This window comes from Ornithorhynchus anatinus, chromosome X1 (assembly GCF_004115215.2).
Source record: "Ornithorhynchus anatinus isolate Pmale09 chromosome X1, mOrnAna1.pri.v4, whole genome shotgun sequence".
Taxonomy (NCBI): Eukaryota; Metazoa; Chordata; class Mammalia; order Monotremata; family Ornithorhynchidae; genus Ornithorhynchus; species Ornithorhynchus anatinus.
Window position 1 is genome coordinate 114463035 of NC_041749.1, and position 20648 is coordinate 114483682.

General features: G+C 49.9%; 1 protein-coding gene across 1 annotated transcript in view; it reads left to right on the forward strand.

Moving 5' to 3' along the window:
* The first annotated feature begins 16520 nt into the window (after positions 1 to 16520).
* The window catches only part of SLC25A42 (solute carrier family 25 member 42), a 61923-nt gene continuing 57795 nt past the window's right edge, over positions 16521 to 20648 (forward strand). Inside the window, exons 1-2 of the mRNA XM_039910105.1 lie at positions 16521 to 16615; positions 18270 to 18365. The gene's annotated coding sequence lies outside the window, so the exon portion shown is untranslated. The remainder of the gene's footprint in view (positions 16616 to 18269; positions 18366 to 20648) is intronic.

Sequence of the window (20648 nt, forward strand, 5' to 3'; positions counted from 1 at the left end):
AAAGACTTGGATTGGAGGGATATTTTTCTATGCAACTTGAATTTATGCTCTTAAGAGGTTGGAGCCTTGTGGGTATCCTGGGTTCCTTCCCGATTTCTGACCTCGTCCCTTCTCCCCAAACTGACTCCCACTGCAACCCCAATTTTGACTGGGTTATTTCCGGACCATCTAGGGGAGAGGACGTGTCGTCTTGTTGGTATTTAATAATTGTGGTATTTAAGAGCTTACTATGTGCCAGGCACTGAACTAGGCGCTGGAGTGGATACAAGCAAATCGAGTTGGACACAGCCCCCCTCCCCCATTGAGGCTTACCGTCTCAATCCCCGTTTTACAGATGAGGTAACTGAGGCACAGAGAAGTGAAGTGACTTGCCCGAGATAAGTGGCAGAGCTGGGATAAGAACCCCTGACCGTCTCCCAGGCCCGTGCTCCATCCACTATGCCATGCGATTATTCTTCATGATTCTTAACAATATAACAATTATTTCCAATGATTATCCTTCTGTTGCTTTCCAAATCCTTGGACTATTATGCCTAAACCTTCCCCAGTACCTTAAAAGGAAACTGGGGAAACATCCAGGCCTTTTCTTTTACACGTGGGTGTGACACAGAGATTCATCTGCTTCTAGCCCCTTAGCCAGGCTCTAGTAGAGACAACCTGCAGGCTTGCATTGTTTTAACCCTTAACATAAAGAAATTTTATATTAAAGACCATTTGCACCAAAAGATTCATGTCGCCAGTGAAGAAGATGAACGGGTAAACCCCATTTTAAAACACTTGATTTGTAATATTTCAGCAATTAAATCTCTCCCGTGTGTGTAGCTGCCCCCTCATCGGACTCCTTAAGATTGATTCATTCATTTGTTTCATTCATTCATTCAATAGTATTTATTGAGCGGTTACTATGTGCAGAGCACTGTACTAAGTGCTTGGAATGTACAATTCGGCAACAGAGACAATCCCTGCCCCAATGATGGACTTACAGTCTAATCGGGGGAGACAGATGGATGAAAACAAGACAACATAATCACGATAAATAGAAGCAAGGGGCTGGACACCTCACTAACAAAATAAATAGAGTAATAAAAATATATACAAATGAGCACAGTGCTGAGGGGAAGGGAGAGGGGGAGGAGCAGAGGGAAAGAGCTTAGCTGAGGGGAGGTGAGGGGGGAGGGAGCAGAGGGAAAAGGGGAAGCTCAGTTTGGGAAGGCCTCTTGGAGGAGGTGAGCTCTCAGTAGGGCTTTGAAGAGGGGAAGAGAGTTTGGTGGAGGTGAGGAGGGAGGGCATTCCAGGACAGCGGGAGGACGTGGCCCAGGGGTCGACAGCAGGACAGGCGAGAACGGGGGACAGTGAGGAGGTGAGCGGCACAAGAGCGGAGCGTGCAGGGTGGGCAGTAGAAGGAGAGGAGGGAGGTGAGGTAGGAGGGGGCAAGGGGATGGAGAGCCTTGAAGCCCAGAGTGAGAAGTTTTTGTTTCGTGCGGAAGTCGATGGGCAACCACTGGAGGTTTTTAAGGAGGGGAGTGACATGCCCAGAGGGTTTCTGCAGGAAGATGATCCGGGTAGCGGAATGAAGAATAGACTGGAGCGGGGAGAGACGGGAGGAAGGGAGATCAGAGAGAAGGCTGACACGATAATCCAGCCGGGATATTATGAGAGCCCGTACCATTACGATAGCCGTTTGGGTGGAGAGGAAAGGGCGGATCTTGGCGATATTATCAAGGTGAGATTGGCCGGCCCCGGTGATGGATCGGATGTGTGCGGTGAATGAGAGAGAGGAGTCAAGGATGACACCGAGGTTGCGGGCTTGAGAGACGGGAAAGATGGTCGTACTGTCCACAGTGACGGGGAAGTCAGGAAGAGGACAGGGCTAGGGAGGGAAGATAAGGAGCTCAGTTTTGGTCATGTTGAGTTTTAGGTGGCGGGCCGACATCCAGGTGGAGACGTCCCGGAGGCAGGAGGAGAGACGAGCCTGAAGGGAGGGGGAGAGGACAGGGGCGGAGATGTAGATCTGGGTGTCATCTGCATAGAGATGATAGTTGAAGCCGTGGGAGCGAATGAGTTCCCCGAGGGAGTGAGTGTAGATGGAGAACAGGAGAGGGCCAAGAACTGACCCTTGAGGAACCCCTACAGTTAGAGGATGGGAGAGGGAGGAGGAGCCCGCAAAGGAGACCGAGAATGAACGGCCAGAAAGATGAGAGGAGAACCGGGAGAGGACGGAGTCCATGAAGCCAAGGTCAGATAAGGTGTGGAGGAGAAGGGGATGGTCGACAGTGTCACTCATTCGTATTTATTGTGCGCTTACTGTGTGCAGAGCACTGTACTAAGTGCTTCGAAAGTACAATTCAGTAACAAATAGAGACAATCCCTGCCCACAACGGGCTCACAGTCTAGAAGGGGAGAGACAGACATCAAAACAGGTAAACAGGCATCAATGCCATCAACATAAATAAATTAGAGCTATATACATATTAATATAAATAGAAATATAAAGATGTCCATATATACACAAGTGCTGTGGGGCGGGGAGGGGGGTAGAGCAAAGGGAGTGAGTCGGGGCAAAGGGGAGGGGGAGCAGAGGAAAAGGGGGGCTTAGTCTGGGAAGGCCTCCTGGAGGAGGTTAGCCTTCGGTAGGGCTTTGAAGGGGGGAGTGTGATAAGTTTCTCAGCCTAGTCCCATTTTAGTGACTTCTTAAGAGCCGTTTAAGAAGAGGAAAACTCCAGATTCAATTATCATTCCAAGTTTTCCCTTACAATCTTAGTACCGTCTTTACTGCAAATAACATTTCCTTACCAAATTTCAATATTCTAATTGATCCAGAATTATCCAAAAACAGAACACATTTCCTTACATTTTTTTCCACCACACATTTAGTGGGTTTCATAGTGGACATATCAAGACAAGTTTCCTTGTTCAAACCATCACGCTTACACGGGCCAGATATAAAAGGTGACACTTGGACCACTCATTCACTCATTCATTCGATCGTATTTATTGAGCGCTTACTGAGTGCAGAGCACCGTACTAAGCGCTTGGGAAAGTACAATACAACAATAAACAGTGACATTCCCTGCCCACAGTGAGCTCACAGGGTAGAGTGAATAGACTTGTCCCGCTCCGCTGCTAGTCAGCTGTGTGACCTTGGGCAAGTCACTTAACTTCTCTGTGCCTCAGTTACCTCATCTGCCAAATGGGGATTAAAACTGTGAGCCCCACGTGGGACAACCTGATCACCTTGTATCCCCTAGCACTTAGAAGAGTGCTTTGCACATAGTAAGCGCTTAACAAATACTGCAATTTATCTTCTATACCTCTTTTGCCAATTTAATAAATCTAATACATTCGAATTTCAGAAATGTCACTTAAATCACCACCCCTACAGGTATTTCTAGCCTGGGAGGGCAATTGCAAATTCTCACCCAATCACTTGCTTTGTGGTTTCACACTTTACTATTTGATTGTGGGAGGCAACCATTTGATTGAGAGAGACCCTTTGCTTGATGGAGGGCCCTTCTCTCATACATCTCAAAGACTGAATTTCCTTCGATTTTCGAAACTGATAGCTCCAGCCCCTACTTTTCTTTCTAGTCCCAACAAGGCCCCAAAGGAAAGATGGTCAGCGTGGCTCAATGGAAAGGGCGCGGGCTTGGGAGTCAGAGGTCATGGGTTCTGATCCTGGCTCCTCCACCTGTCGGCTGTGTGACTTTGGGCAAGTCACTTACTTCTCTATGCCTCAGTTCCCTCATCTGTAAAATGGGCATTAAGACTGTGAGGCCCACGTGGGACAACCTGATGACCTTGTATCTACCCCAGCGCTTAGAACAGTGCTGGGCACATAGTAAGCCCTTAACAGATACCAACATTATTATTATTATTGAGAGTCAGAGGTCATGGGTTCTAATCCTGGCTCCACCACTTATCAGCTATGTGACTTTGGGCAAGTCACTTAACTTCTCTGTGCCTCAGTTCCCTCATCTGTAAAATGAGCATTAAGATGTGAGCCCCAAGTGGGACAACCTAATGACCTCGTAACACCCCCCCAGCGCTTAGAACAGTACTCGGCACATACTAAGCGCTTAACAAATATCATCATCATCAATGCCTCAGTTGCAGATGCCTTGCAATTGACTGGGTGGAGTCAAGCAGTTCATTTAAACACAACCCACTCTACTCATACACAAATGTGGTGCTGTACCCAATCTGACCCCTCTCAGGATGGCACCTGGAGAGTTTCCAGTCCTTAACCAGTTTTGGTTATGGGAGGGAGAGTCAAGCAGAGGCCTGTCCAGTCCATTCCTAGCTTGGCCAGTGGCTAGCGAGTGGAAGGCAATCGGCTGCAAGTCCAAACTCACCCGTCCTGGGCAGCAGCACGCGGGAGAGAGTCGAGGGCGGAGAGTCAAGTTTACCGTGTGGAAGAAGGCAACGGTAAACCACTTTCGTATTTTTACCGAGAAAACTCTATGGACACGCTAGCAGAACAGTTGCAGGTGGAGAGCGGGGCGTGTCTGGGAGAGATGTGTCCGTGGAGTCAAGACCCAGTTCACGCAATCTTTTCAACACTTAGAACATGCTACACATTCACACTCTTACACCGACAGGAGGGTGCTCCCAAACCCAACACATTCACCCAAACCTTTTGGTACTCAGAACAGAGCGGAGATGTTCTCAGGTCATCCTCAGGAATTTTTCTTCATCGGGGAATCAAGTATCAAGTTCCGGCATGAAAGGTCCACCTCAGACATTGATCTCTCATGTGAGCCTGGCTGAATCTTCTCCAGGGGCCCTGATTTCCAGGTCTGAAAACTTGGGAAAATCACCTCCCCACCTAGCGAGTTGACTTGGACCTTGGTTCTGCAGGCCTGAGGGGGCCCTGCTGGCTCCAGGACCAAACCAGATCCCTGAGAGGATTCCAGAATACATCTTCTCCAGGTTCTTAGAAGCAGGACTCAAGTCACTCCATAATAATAATAATAATAATAATGATGATGGTATTTGTTAAGCACTTACTTTGTGCCAGGCACTGTACTAAGCGCTGGGGTGGATACAAGCAAATTGATTTGGATGCAGCCCCTGTCCCATATTGGGCTCACACTCTTAATCCCCATTTTTTACAGATGAGGTAACTGAGGCTCAGAGAGGCGAAGTGACTTGCCCACGGTCACATAGACAAGCGGCAGATCTGGGATTAGAACCCCTGACCTCCTGTCTCCCAGGCCCGTGCTCCATCCACGACGCCGTGCTGCTTCTCAACATTTGCACTGGGTGATGGGAAGCAACATGGCGTAGAGGATAGAGCGCTTTCTTGTATCCACCCCCTCGCTTAGTACAGTGCCTGGCCCATAGTAAGCACTTAAATACCGCAATTCTTTTTATGACGGTGGAAATGCAGGGCTCTGAGTCACTTCTGCAAGAATTTCGGGGATACGTGGTCCTGGTAACACTGCTCAATTATTGGATGAGATAGAGGCCTCTCCCATAACCCACCCCAGTTCTCAACCTCCTGTACTAGGCCCCATCTCCCCCCAGACAACAGGGGAGGTCATCTGTCAGCGGGGGAGAAGGATTCTCCGCAGCCGAGGGAGAGGAGAGAGATATTTAGACCCTATTCCACATACCCAATCTCCCCCGATTAGACTGTAAACCCGTCAGAGGGCAGGGACTGTCTCTATCTGTTACCGATTTGTACTTTCCAAGCGCTTAGTACAGTGCTCTGCACATAGTAAGCGCTCAATAAATACTATTGAATGAATGAACCTAGGGGTCTCTACCCTGTGCTATGGCAATTATGAAAAAAGCTAGGATGGAGAAGTGCTCCAGGCAAGTGGTTCAGGAGCTCTCGGTCATTCCTGGCACATACTAAGTGCTCACCAAGTACCATAATTATTATTGGCTGATGGAATGATTGACTGATGGATGGCTACCTTACTTTCAGCAGACGTAGAAGTAGCATTAATTGAGGTGACACAAAGCACCGTGCTTGGGAAGTCATAAACAAGCAAGTGACACGTTCCCTGCCCACAGGGAGATTACGTTCTAACTGCATGAAATAGAGAAGCAGCGTGGTTCAGTGGAAAGAGCCCGGGCTTGGGAGTCAGAGGTCATGGATTCGAATCCTGGATCTGCCACTCGGCAGCTGTGTGGCCGTGGGCAAGTCACTTCTTTGGGCCTCGGTTCCCTCACCTGGAAAATGGGGATGAAGACTGTGAGCCTCACGTGGGGCAACCTGATTACCCTGTATCTCCCCCAGCGCTTAGACCAGTGCTCGGCACATAGTAAGCGCTTAACAAATACCGACATTATTATTATTCCTTCCCTATTTCAGTGCCAAAATCGTAATGACGTGAAAAGAAAAAAAATCAACGAGGACACTGCAAACATTGGCATGAGAAAGCATTCTGGATCCTGGGTCAGGAGTTTAGGATGGGCAGGGGGAAGAGAAAATAGCATCCCTTGCTATCTGACCCTTTACTTAGTTGGCGCATCCTGGGCCCCAGGGCTGGATCACGCCAGACTCCTCCCTTCTCTCTGGCTCCCCAGGGAGAACAGAAGGGATCCTGGGTGAGAGGGTGAGCCTCATCTGTGGGCCTCCTGCCCGTTCTCAGTGGATAGCTTGGCTCATCAGAATGGGAGGGGGAATCTGGGGGCCAGAGTTTGAATCAGATCTCAGCCAACTAACGAGCAAGAAGCAGAGCAACATCACGTTCCCTCAGCCTGAGGGAGAAAATAGACCCAGTGATCAGATTTCAGCAATGTGGTTGGTTAAATTTGTCACCTGCTAAACTCAGGAGGCTGGGGGGTGGGGGTGGGAAGGGTGGACAGAAGGATCTGGGGTCTATGTCTTCCTTACTAGGTCTAGTGGATAGAGCCTGGGCCTGGGAGTCAGAAGGACCTGGGTTCTAATCCCAGTTCCACCACCTGTCTGCTGTGTGACTTCGGGCAAGTCGCTTCACTTCTCTGGGCCTCAGTTATCTCATCTGTAAAATGGGGATTAAGACTGTGAGCCCCATGTGGGACAGGGATTCTGTCCCACCCGATTACCTTGTATCTACCACAGTGCTTAGAACAGTGCCTGCCACACAGTAAGCACCTAATAAATACGGTAAAAAAAAAGGAAAAAAGAACCAAGTCAGGGGACTTGGAGATAGCTGGCCCAGGAAAGATCCCTATGGAGAGGACTCCACATCGGGATAGAGCCCCACAAGGCTGAGGTTTCCTCAGCTCAGTGACGGTAGGACCTGGAATCCCCGAAGAGGGGAAGGGATCAGGGGGAGGAGGACGTTGGAGCTAAAGACACATCAGTGTGGTTCGAAGGCCCCGGAATCCCTGGGAGAATGTCCATCCAGTCTGATTGGAAGGGGGTGATTCCGGAAAGGCTAACAGCAGAGGTGGAGCCATGTGGTTCCGATGATCTAAACTGGGAGCTCTGGTTTGGCGGTGAGTCTGTCCTCCGCTAGCCCGCTGGTGACATGTTAAGAAAAGGGCCGGGGAGGGCATGAGGAGAGCAAGGAGTCAGTCAATTGTATTTATTGAGTGCTTACTGTGTGCAGAGCACTGTACTAAGTGCTGTGGAGAGTATACTACAGCGATAAACAAACACATTCCCTGCTCACAAGGAGCTCACAGTCTAGTAAGGGGAGACAGAAATTAACATAAATAAATTGCAGATATGCCCGTTAGTGCCCCGGGGCTGGGAGGGGGGATGACACAGAAGGGAGTGGGAGATGAGGAAAGGAGGGCTTAGTCAGGGAAGGCCTCTTGGAGGAGATGGGCTTTCAATAAGGCTTTGAAGCGAGGGAAAATAATTGTCGTACATGAGGAGGGAAGGCATTCCAGACCAGAGGCAGGATGTAGGCGAGAGGTTGGCATCCAAATGGATTCATTCATTCACTCATTCATTCAGTCAAATTTATTGAGCGCTTACTGTGTGCAGAGCACTGTACTAAGCGCTTGGAAAGTACAATTCGGCAACAGATAGAGACAATCCCTAGCCAACGACGGGCTCACAGTCTAGAAGGGGAGAGACAGACAGCAAAACTAAGCAAGTAGACAGGCATCAATAGCATCAGATCGAGGTAAAGTGAGAAGGTTAGCACTGCAGGGGTGAAACGTGAGGGCTGGGTTTTAGCAGTACCACACAGGTCTCCCAGTCTAAGATGACGAAACGGAGGCACAGAGAGGTTAAGTGTCTTGTCCAATGTCACACAGCAGGGAAATGGCAAAGCTGGGACTGGAATTAGGGGCTCCTGGTCCCCGGTTCCATGCTCTTGCTACTAGACCCACACTGCCTCCCAAGCTGAAAGGAAGATAGGAAGTCTAACCAGCCACCAGGCCCCACCATAAATTTTTTCATCCATGGCTAACAGGATATAGGAAGTTCTTTGCCTCTTTTCTGTCTTCCCTAGCAAAGGGTGGGCATATATGTCTCTTGACCCTATAACCCAATCCAACACGAGTGCTAGCCCATCCTTATCTTAGGAGAAGCAGCCTAGTTTAGTGGAAAGAGCCTGGGCTTGGGAGTCAGAGGACATGGGTTCTAATGCTGGCTCCGCCACTTGTCTGCTGGGTGACTGTGGGCAAGTCACTTCACTTTTCTGGGCCTCAGTTTCCTCATCTGTAAAATGGGGATGAAGATTGTGAGCCCTACATGGGACAACCTGATGACCTTGTATCTACCCCAGCGCTTAGAACAGTGCTTGGCACGTAGTAAACGCTTAACAGATACCATTATTATTATCTTCCTTCTCAAGCCTTCCACAGGTCCTCTCTCTACCCGTCAAAATTCCCTTCCAAAATGCAACCTTTTCTAACTGAAGCAGCCACCCTAGTCACTGGGTTGTTCCAGAGGCCCCTTGCTCTCTCCCTCTTTACAACATTTCACGCCGATCTGAGTAAGAGGGGGAAGATAATTTGAGATGGCTGAGGAGATTCCTAGTAGGTTTCTGAGCACCAGAGTCTTTTTTTTTAACTTCCCCTATCTGTAATTTATCACAATGTCTGTCTCCCCCTCCAACCCCCGTAGATTTGAAGCTCCTTTTATTAAATGGTATTTGTTAAGCACTTATCGTGTGTCAAGCACTGTTCTAAGTGCTGGGGTAAATACAAGCTAATCAAGTCGGATCCTGATTCCATCCTTCTCAGCAGTATCTCCAGAGGCGATCTGCCTTCTCTCAAATGCCATCCCCTCCACGTGCCCATCCGACCCCATTCCTTTGCACCTTATAAAAACTCGCACCCTTTAATTCTTTCCCCCCCAACAGCCATCTTCGATTGTTCACTCTCCAATGGCTTCTTCCCCACTGCCTTCAAACATGCCCATGTCTCCCCCCTCCTAAAAATAACCCTCCCTTGACCCCACAGCTCCCTCCAGTTATCAGCCCATCTCCCTCCTACCTTTCCTCCCCCAACTCCCCAAGTGAGATGTCTACACGCGCTGTCTCAAATTCCTCTCCTCCAATTCTCTCCTGGACCTCTTCCAATCTGGCTTCTGTCCCCTTCACTCCACTGAAACCTCCCTCTCAAAGGTCACCAATGATCTCCTTCTCACCAAATCCAATGGCTCCTACTGTATTCTAGTCTTCCTCCACCACTCAGCTGCCTTGGACACTGCGGACCACCCCCTTCTGGATACGTGATCCGACCTCAGCTTCACCGACTCTGTCCTCTCCTGGTTCTCCTCTTATCTCTCTGGCCGTTCATTCTCAGTCTCCTTCGGAGGCTCCTCCTCTGCCTCCCACCCTCTAACTGTGGAGGTCCCTCAGGGTTCAGTTCTGGGTCCCCTTCTCTTCTCCATCTACACTCACTCCCTTGGAGAACTCATTCGCTCCCGTGCTTCAACTACCATCTCTATGCAGATGGTATCCAAATCTACATCTCCTCCTCGATCTCTCTCCCTCTCTCCAGGCTCGCATCTCCTCCTGCCTTCAAGACATCTCTCCTTGGAGGTTCTCCCATCACCTCGAACTTAACACATCCAAAACAGAGCTCCTTATCTTCCCGCCCAAACCCTGTCCTATCCCGGACTTTCCCATCACTGTAGATGGCACCACCATCCTTGCCATCTCAGAAGCCCGTAATCGTGGAGTTATCCTTGACTCCGCTCTCTCATTCAACCCACATATTCGATCCGTCCCCAAATCCTGTCAGTCTCACCTTCACAACATCGCTAAAATCTGTCCAAAGTGCTACTATATGAAGACAGTCACTCATCCTATCCCGTCTAGATTACTGCATCAGCCTCCTTTCTGACCTCCCACCCTCCTGCCTCTCCCCACTGCAGTCCATGATTCACTCCCCTGCCTTGATCATCTTTCTACAGAAACTTTCAGGAGATGTCACCCCCCTCTTCAAAAATCTCCGGTGGTTGCCTATCCACCTCTGTATCAAACAAAAACTCCTCACCATTGGCTTGAAAGCAGTCCGTCGCCTCGCTCCCTCTTACCTCACCACGCTTCTCTCCTTCTACAACCCGGCCCGCACCGTTCGCTCCTCTGGTGCCAACCTTCTCACTGTGCCTCGATCTTACCTGTCTCGCCACTGACCCCTGGCCCACATTCTACCTCTGGCCTGGAACGCCCTACCTCCTCAAATCTACCAGACAGCTACTCTTCCCCACCTGCAAAACCTTACTGAAAGCACATCTCCTCCAAGAGGTCTTCCCAGACTAAGCCCCACTTTTCCTCATCCCCCACTTCCTTCTGCGTTGCCCTGATTAGCTCCCTTTGCTCTTCCCCCCCTCCCAGCCCTCCAGCACTTATGTATATATCTGTAATTTTATTTATTTACATTGATGTCTGTTTATTTGTATTGATGTCTGTCTCCCCCCACACACCCCCACCACCGCCCCGGCCCCTGCAGACTGTGAGCTCACTGTGGATAGGGATTGTCACTCTTTATTGCTGTATTGTACTTTCCCAAGCACTTAGTACAGTGCTCTGCACACAGTAAGCGCTCAAGAAATACGACTGAACGAATGAATAGGATCCCTGTCCTATATGGGTCTCACAGTCTAAACGGGAGGGAGAAAAGGGTTTTTTATGGTATTTCTTAAGCACTTACTGTGTGTGAAGCACTGTACTAGGTGCTGGAGTAGATACAAGTTAATCAGATAGGACACAGTCCACATCCCTCATGGGGCTCCCGGTCTTAATCCCTATTTTACAGTTGAGGAAACTGAGGCACAGAGAAGTTAAGTGACTTGTCCAAGATCACGCAGCAGGCAAGTGGAGGAGCTGGGATAAGAACCCGGGTCCTGTGACTCCCAGGCCTGTGCTCTTTCCACTAGGCCATGTTGCTCCCTTGCGGGCAGGGATGGTGTCTACCAACTCTATTGTATCGCACTCTCCCAAATAGTTAGTCCAGCACTCTGCACACAGTAAGCACTCAGTAAATAGCATTGAATAATTCAAGGAAGATCCATTTTTTCTCTGGCTCTCCTCCAGATGATGGGGAGAAACTTGAGATAGAAGCCCATTGCAGGCAATCCCTTTGATTTCTCTAGTGGGTATTGGACAAGCCCATCTCCTCGAATGTCAGAATCCAGGTCATATCCTCCACCTAGGCTGTAAGCCATCTTTCCCAGCAGTATCTCTAGAGGAGATAGCCTGCCTTATCCAAAATCCACCCTCTCTACCTGCGCATCTGAGCAGCGTGGCTCAGTGGAAAGAGCCCGGGCTTGGGAGTCAGAGGTCATGGGTTCTAATCCCGGCTCCGCCGCTTGTCAGCTGTGTGACCTTGGGCGAGTCCCTTAACTTCTCTGGGCCTCAGTTACCTCATCTGTAAAACGGGGATGAAGACTGTGAGTCCTACGTGGGACAATCTGATTACCTTGTATCTACCCCAGTGCTTAGAACAGTGCTTGGCACATAGTAAGTGCTTAACAAATACCAACATTATTATTAAAACTCTCACCTCACCCCACTTTCTTCACTCCCTAACTGCCACCTTCAACTGTTTGCTCTCCAATGGCTTCTTCACCATTGCTTTCAAACATGCCCATATCTCTCCTATCCTAAAAAAAATCCTCCCTTGACCCCGCGGCTCCCTCCAGTTATCGCCCCATCTCCCTTCTACCACTCCTCTCCAAACTGCTTGAACGAGCTGTCTACACCCGCTGTCTCAAGTTCCTCTCCTCCAATTCTCTTCTTGCCCCCCTCTGGGCTTCTGTCCCCCTCACTCCACAGAAACCGTCCTCTCAAAGGTCACCACCGATCTCCTTCTTGGCAAATCCAACGGCCTCTACTCCATCCTAATCCCCCTCGACCTCTCACTTGCCTTCGACACTGTCGACCACCCCCTTCTCCTGGAAACATTATCCAACCTTGGCTTCACTGACACTGTCCTCTCCTGGTTCTCCTCATGTCTCTCTGGCCGTTCATTCTCAGTTTCCTTCGCTGGCTCCTCCTCTGCCTCCCACCCCCTAACTGTGGGGGTCCCTCAAGGTTCAGTTCTGGGTCCCCTTCTCTTCTCCTTCTACACCCACTCCCTTGGAGAACTCATTCACTTACACAGCTTCAACTTCCACCTCTATGCAGCATGGCATAGTGGATGGGAAGCAGCATGGTGTAGTGGATAGAGCCAGGGCCGGGGAGTCAGAAGGTTGTAGATTCTAATCCCCGCTCCACCACTTGTCTGCTGTGTGGCCTTGGGCAAATCACTTCACTTCTCTGTGCCTCAGTTACCTCATCTGTAAAAGGGGGATTAAGACTGTGAGCCCCGTGGGGGACAGGGACTGTGGCCAACCTGACCAGCTTGTATCTGCCCCAGTGCTTAGAACAGTGCTTGACACACAGTAAGCACTTTACAAGTATGACTATTATTATTATTATGTGGATGATACCCAAATCTACATCCCCAGCCCTGATTTCTCTCCCTCTCTGCAGTCTCGCATTTCCTCCTGCCTTCAAGACATCTCTACTTGGGTGTCCTCCCGTCACCTCAGATTTAATATGGCTAAAACTGAACTTTTTTTCTTCCCCCCCAAACCCTGTCTTCCCACTCAGTTTCCCATCACTGTAGACGGCACCACCAACCTCCCTGTCTCACAAGCCCGTAACCTTGGCGTTATCCTTGACTCCTCTCTCTCATTCAACCCTCATATTCAATCCATCACTAAATCTAGTCGGGCCCGCCTTCACAACATCGCTAAAATCCCCCTTTCCTCTCCATCCAAACTGGTACCAAGTTAATACAGGCACTTATCCTATTGCACTTATCCTATTCCGCCTTGATTATCGTGTCACCTTCCTTGCTGACCTCCCTGCCTCCTCTCTCTCCCCACTCCAGGCCATGCTCCACTCTGCTGCTTGGATCATTTTCCTACAGAACCGTTCAGACCACGTTTCCCCACTCCTCAAGAAACTACTGTGTTTGCCCATCCCATCCGATGAAATCTCCTCACCATTGGCTTTAAAACGCTCAGTCACCTTGCCCCCTCCTACCTCACCTCACTACTCTCCTACTACAAGCCAACCCGTACACTTCGTTCCTCTAATGCTAACCTTCTCGCTACACCTCCATCTTGCCTTTCTCGCCGCCTACCTCTTGCCCACATCCTGTCTCTGGCTTGGAAGGCCCTCCCTTCCGGTATCAGTCAGACAATTGCTCTTCCCCACTTCAAAGCCTTATTGAAGGCGTATCTCCTCCAAGAAGCCTTTCCTGACTAAGCTCTCCTCTTCTCCCGCTTCCTTCTGCATCGCCCTGATTTGCTCCTCCCTTCACTCAGCCCCCTTCCCAACCCCACGGCACTTATGTATGTGAGCCCGTTGTTGGGCGGGGATCGTCTCTGTTGCCGAATCATACATTCCAAGCGCTTAGTACAGTGCTCTGCACACAGTAAGCACCCAATAAATACAATTGGATGTATGTATATATCTGTAATTTATTTATGTATATTAATGTTTGTCTCCCCTCTAGACTGTGAGCTCACTGTGGGCAGGGAATGTGTCAGTGTATTGTTATATCGTACTCTTCCAAGTGGCTAGTATTCATTCATTCATTCATTCATTCATTCAATAGTATTTATTGAGCGCTTACTATGTGCAGAGCACTGTACTAAGTGCTTGGAATGTACAAATCGGTAGCAGATAGAGACAGTCCCTGCCCTTTGATGAGCTTACAGTCTAATCGGGGGAAACGGACAGACAAGAACAATAGCAATAACAGTTGTAATAAACAGAATCGAGTACTAGGCTAGTACAGTACTTTGCACACAGAAAGCACTCAATAAATACAATTGACCCAATGCTGAGAAGTGATTTTTTTGGGCAGCCCAGGGAAAGCTCTGAACAGGAATCTTACTAGCCAGGACTACTCCCAGCTCCAGTAGGACCCTTTTTCCTGAACTTCTCCGGTATTGGAGTGGGCAAAGGTATGCGATGAGGAGTTAATAATGTTGGTATTTGTTAAGCGCTTACTATGTGCCGAGCACTGTTCTAAGCACTGGGGTAGACATAGGGGAATCAGGTTGTCCCACGTGGGGCTCACAGTCTTAATCCCCATTTTACAGATGAGGGAACTGAGGCACAGAGAAGTTAAGTGACTTGCCCACAGTCACACAGCCAACAAGTTGTACAAGGTTGAGTGAAACTGAGGGTGGGGGCGGTGCCAGGCTGGGCTGGACTACAGTAATCTAGTTGAAGAGAAATCGTATTTTGAATGAATCGTTCTCAAGGTGCAAGAGAACTGCCGTTGCCGGGGCGAACGGCGTTGGCTTAGGTAGGGACTTTTTAAACATTCACAGGGAGAGGGCTTGGCCGGGCTCTGGGCAGCCATCTCCCAGCCCTTTGATTATTCTCCAATTCCACCGTCTGCAACTTTGAGCATCGTTCCAGCCAACCCCAGCTGCCAGAAACTAACTTGGATTTAAATTTGGGCCTTGATCGATTTTGCACTTTTTCCTGCCTTGAATCACTCAAGCTCTCAAGAGAACTTCTGGTGGCATTAAACCGCAAACACCGTTTAGACTGTGAGCCTGTCACTGGGTGGGGATTGTCTCCATCTGTTGCCGAACTGTCCTTTCCAAGCACTTAGCACAGTGCTCTGCACATAGTAAGCGCTCAATAAATACTATTGCATGAATTGCCAGTAAAACATCGGGAAGCAGTGGGCATCGGGGACAGGAGAGAGACCGCAGCGAAAGAGAATCGCCAGGGGACGGCTAGATTGATTTCATTAATCGCTTGGCTTGTTTAGAGAAGCAGCGTGGCTCAGTGGAAAGACCTAGGCTTGGGAGTCAGATGTCATGGGTTCGAATCCCGACTCCGCCGCTTGTCAGCTGTGTGACCTTGGGCAAGTCACTTCACTTCTCTGGGCCTCAGTTCCCTCATCTGTAAAATGGGGATGAGGACTGTGAGCCCCACGTGGGACAATGTGATTACTGTGTCTACCCCAGAGCTTAGAACAGTGCTTGGCACCTAGTAAGCGCTTAACAAATACCAACATTACTATTCATTCATTCAACAGTATTTATTGAGCGCTTACTATGTGCAGAGCACTGTACTAAGCGCTTGGAACGTACAACTCGGCAACAGAGACAATCCCTGCCCATTGACAGGCTTACGGTCTAATCGGGGGAGACAGACAAAAACAGGACAACTTAAGCACGCTAAATAGAATCAAGGGGATGGACACCTCATTAACAAAATAAATAGGGTAATAAAAATATATACAAATGAGAAAAAATATGGAGCGCTTCATGAATTTGCGTGTCATCCATTATTGGGGGAAGCAGCATTGCTCAGTGGAAAGAGCCCTGGCTTGGGAGTCAGAGGTCATGGGTTCCAATCCCAGCTCTGCCACTTGTCAGCCGGGTGACTTTGGACAAGTCATTTCACTGGGCCTTAGTGACCTCATCTGTAAAATGGGGATGAAGACTGGGAGCCTCACGGGGGACAACCTGTATCTCCCCCAGCGCTTAGAACAGTGCTCTGCACAGAGTAAACGCTTAACAAACACTACCATTATTATTATTATCACTTCACTGGGCCTCAGTGACCTCATCTGGAAAATGGGGATGAAGACTGGGAGCCCCACGGGCGGGGGGCGGCGGGGGGCACCTGATCACCTCGTGTCTAGCCCAGCGCTTAGAACGGTGCTTGGCACCTAGTAAGCGCTTAACGAATGCTATCATTATTATTATTATTATTAGCTGCTCCGGTTGCTCGGCTACAACGGATTTTCCAGTTGGAACACTACGGCCCAACGGGAGGCGCGGGGCCGCGCGAGGCGGCCGCAGCGGTCCTTCCTCGTGGCCCCGCCCTCGTCCCTCCCTATTGGTCGGCAGGGACGTCCGTCAAACCGACCCTACCAATCCCCTTCCCCCACTCTTAGCGCTCCCCCCGCCCCCGTTGCTGCGGAGTTCCTCACCCCGCCTCGAGCAGATCGTCCGGATCCCCGTTTTTCATTGGTTGGCGCCTGGCCAGGCGGGGGAAGGGGCCCAGCCAACCGGGGCGGCGCGAGCCTGCCCCACCTCTTGCGCACGGCGCGTGAGGCGCGGCGGCGGCGGAGGAGGAGCAGCAGGCGGCGGGGCCCGGGCGGTGAGGCTGAGGGAGGTGCGGCCGGGCTGCTCAGACTGACTGACGGACGGACGGACAGGTGGAGGAGCGGTGGCGGCCGGAGGGTGAGTGTGACAGGCCTGAGCGCCCCTCCCCCCCTCCCCGTCCCCCCACCTCCGGCCTCACCTGTGAGGAGCCTCTACAGGAGGTGGGGGGGGTCCCCACTCCCCCCCGCCCCGCCCCCCGGCCTCCCCCGAGGAGGCCTCGCCCTCAGCCCTCACGGCCCCGGAGTCCTGTCAGGGCTCTCACCTCCCCTCCCCGCCGTTGAGGGCGGGGGATGGAGTCGGGGAGAGGGAGGAGGACTCCCCGTTGGACCCCTTCTGATCTCTCTCCCCTCCCCCGGCCAGCACCCATGTTTAGCGCTCCCCTCCCCCGCCGGACATGACGGTTGCCCCAGAAGTGCAGGGTGGCTGCCTTTTTTTTTCTTTTTTCTGTTTTTGAATCGGAGGGCATTAGAGGGAGAAGATCAGGGCGGGGGGAGGGGGGTCTGTTCTGCCGGCCGGGCCACTCCCCCCTCTCCCCTCCCCAGCTGGAGCCCCTGACGTTGTCACGGGCCGAGTGAGGGAAAGCGGAGGCAGGGTCGGGCGGGAACTGGAGGAGGGTGTGAGAGCGGACGCCTTTACACGTGCTGCCGGCCGCAGAGAGAATCACTTCCAAAGAGTCCCTCGGGGAGAAACCACCCCCCGGAGAGAGGAAGGCCAGAAGGCTCGTGGCCCACCGCTGCCGCCACCCAACCGCTTTACGTTCGTTCAGTCGTCTTCGCCGAGCGCTTGCCGTGTGCGGTTTGAAAGGCCGGCCTGGCGTGGACGTGGGCGGGTGACCGCCCCCGCAGCCCTCTTCACCGTCACCGTGCACGGCTTTAACTGGGGAGAATTGGAAATCGTAATGATAATGATGTGGGTGTTCGTTAAACGCTTACTAGGTGCAGAACACCGTCCTAAGCGCTGGGGGAGATATGGGGTGATGAGGTTGTCCCACTTGGGGCTCCCATTCTTCATCCCCTTTTGCCAGAGGAGGTCACTGAGGCCCAGAGAAGTGAAGGGACTTGCCCACAGTCACACGACTGACAGGCGGCGGAGCTGGGATTCGAACCCGTGACCCCCGACGCCCAAGCCCGGGCTCTTTCCACCGAGCCACGCCGCTTCCCCACAAGGGACGGGGTCCGTGAAGTCAGCCAGTGTTTCAGAACCATTCTGCAGCTACTGTGCAGTAAATTGCAGAATCTGAGCCTATTAATAATAATAATAATAATAATAATAATAATAATGATGATGATAATGGTATCTGTTAAGCACTTTCTATGTGCCAAGCACAGTTCCAAGCACTGGGGTAGATACAAGGTTGTCCCACCTGGGGCTCACAGTCTTAATCTCCATTTTCCAGATGAGGTAACTGCGGCACAGAGAAGTGAAGTGGCTTGCCCAAGGGCACACAGCGGACAGGCGGCGGATCTGGAATTAGAACGCATGTCCTCTGACTCCCAAGCCCTGGCTTTAGCCACTAAGCCACACTTATTGTTTAGGTTATCTGCCTAGAGCCTTAGTGGCTCTCTTTTCTTTCAAACCACCCACCCTTAAAGTTCAAAGTTCATGCTAGGGAGTTATGAACGACTTTTTTTTTTTTTCTGAACTTTTTTAACAAGGAGTTGTTTCCCCCCCCCCCCCCCAAAGGCTCAGTGAACTACTTCCTCATAACGTCCCTTTATATATGTTCTGGCAGGAGGTGGTGTAAGAGTATTCCCTGCGTGTTGCATTCTCAAGGAGGAAGATCATTTCACCTTCACTTTGAACTTCTGTCCACTTCTGTCAAACTCAGGTCTGTTTGACATTGAGGGGGTTTTGGGTTTTTTGTTTGTTTTTTTTGGTCTCACTGGGCAACATGTTTTAGGCCAGCTCGATAGCCATTCTTCACATTTCAGTCAGTCAGTGGTATTGAGTGCTTACTGTGTGCAGAGCTCTGTGCTAAGTGCTTGGGAAAGTAGTAATAGAATTTACTAGAAACGGAAAGTAGTAATAGAATTTTTAAGCACTTACTGTGTGCAGACCACTTTACTAAGCACTGGGAATTAGGTATAGTCCTTGTCCCTTCTGAGGTTCACAATCTAAGAGTCGGTAGACGTGATCGCTACCCACAGGGAACTTACAACCTACAGTTGTACCTTGTACTACAGACTTAAGTCCCAAATCTTAGTCCTACTGTCTCCTTCCATTGCTTAACCAAATTCGAGAAGAAAATTTAACTGAAGAATTTTTGCTACGCTTTTCAATCAGAGACCTTCCTAACCTAACTGCTCAGTAAGGGAATTCTATTGATAATGAAAGGCAACCTCAGTTTCCTTTGCTGGCCAGTCTCTGAGGAATCAAAAGACTGTTGTAAAAGCATAAATGGTTAATCAGTCCAAAAACTCACCCAAGCCACACTGGATGCATTTACAAATATATTCATCGTTACTTGCGGGTTTTCCTTTGTTTTCTTTAGCCCTCCTGCCTTCCCAAATCCCAAAGGGCTTTGCCAAAACATAATCCCTGACATGCTATGACCTCTGTCCGTAGTACACACGCTTTGAAGACAAAGGGGTAAAAGGATGAACTCAAGATCACCCAGCAAGTTAGCAAAAAAAGAAAAATCAGCAGTTTGGGCTTCTGGGCCTCCGCTTTTTTTCCCACCAGACTACCTAACTACTCTTTTGATGGTATTTGTAAGTGCTTTCTATGTGCCAAGCACTGTACAGAGCGCTGAAGTAGATGCAAGCTAATTAGGTTGGGTAGAGTCTGTGTCCCATGTGGAGAATGTCAGTCTCATTCCCTGTTTTACAGATGAGGTAACCGAGGCACAGAGAAGTTAAGCAACTTGCCAAAGATCACACAGCAGACATGGTGGAGTCAGAATTAGAACCCAATTCCTTCTGACTCTCAGGTCTATGCTCTGTCCACTAGCCCCCACTGCCTCTCACTTTCTTCACTGTTTGTCATGGACTCATTCAAGTGAAGGGCTCTTCCAGGTACTGCACATTTGTTTTTTTTTTCAGGTAAGAAGAGCCTTGCCTCGGAACCAGAGAGTACCGGGGGGGCAAGCGGCTTGGTACTGTTGCTCCCCAATCCCTTCTTCTGCAACAGACAATTAGATTCACTTCCGAATGACCTCCTCTTTCATTTTTTTTTTCCTTGATGGTGTTTAAGTGCCTGTTGTGTGCCAGGCACTACTAAGTGCTGGAGTAGATACAAGCTAATCAGATTGGACGCAGTCCCTGTCCCACCTGGGGCTCACAGTCTGAATCCCTATTTTACAGATGAGGCAGCCGAGGTCCCGGGAAGTGAAATGACCTGACCAAATTAACAAAGCAGATGAGTGTTGGAGGTGGGATTAGAACCCAGGTCCTCTGATTCCCAGGCCCACGCTTTATTCACTAGGCCATCTTGCTGCCTCTGACCCACCGCCCAGATGTAGGCATGGAAAAAACATATTTAAAGCTAGCGTTCCCCAGCGAAATAATCTCAAAATATTTCAAGGAATAAAAAAAAACAATTAGGCTAACCTTTCTCTGGCGGCTGAATGCGACAATTTGCTTCTGGCGTATCTTTTTGCCTCGGAACTTTAGCGCATAGCAGCGGACTGTGTTGATAGCTGCCCTTTAACCTGCCACTCAGCAGGCAAAAGCTGATTTTAACTAGCATCACTAAACTATAAATCATAGGTTTAAAGTTCATATTTTCTGTGGAAAATGACAAACCGTTTCACAGCAGACTTCCAAGTACTTGCCCCGTAGGATATTTGCGGAGTTAGGTGTACCTTTGAAGCACCGAAGATCTCACTGAATTTAATCAAGGGGCAAAACTTAACCTCGTAGAGGGGGCCCGAAGGACGTGAAGGTTGAAAGAGAAATGAGCTGTGAAAACGAAAAGAAAAAATGATGTGCTCACTGAGGATTTAACTAATAGAAACAAATAAGCTACTTGTTTTCTCCAGTGCTAATTTTATATCATGAAGGAATGGAGCATACACCAATTTCACCTACAGAGCAATTGCTGGAACAATTTTGCTGGCTGCTAGAAAATGCCATCATGGGTGGAGTTTTTTTCATTGGGGAAACATCTAGAT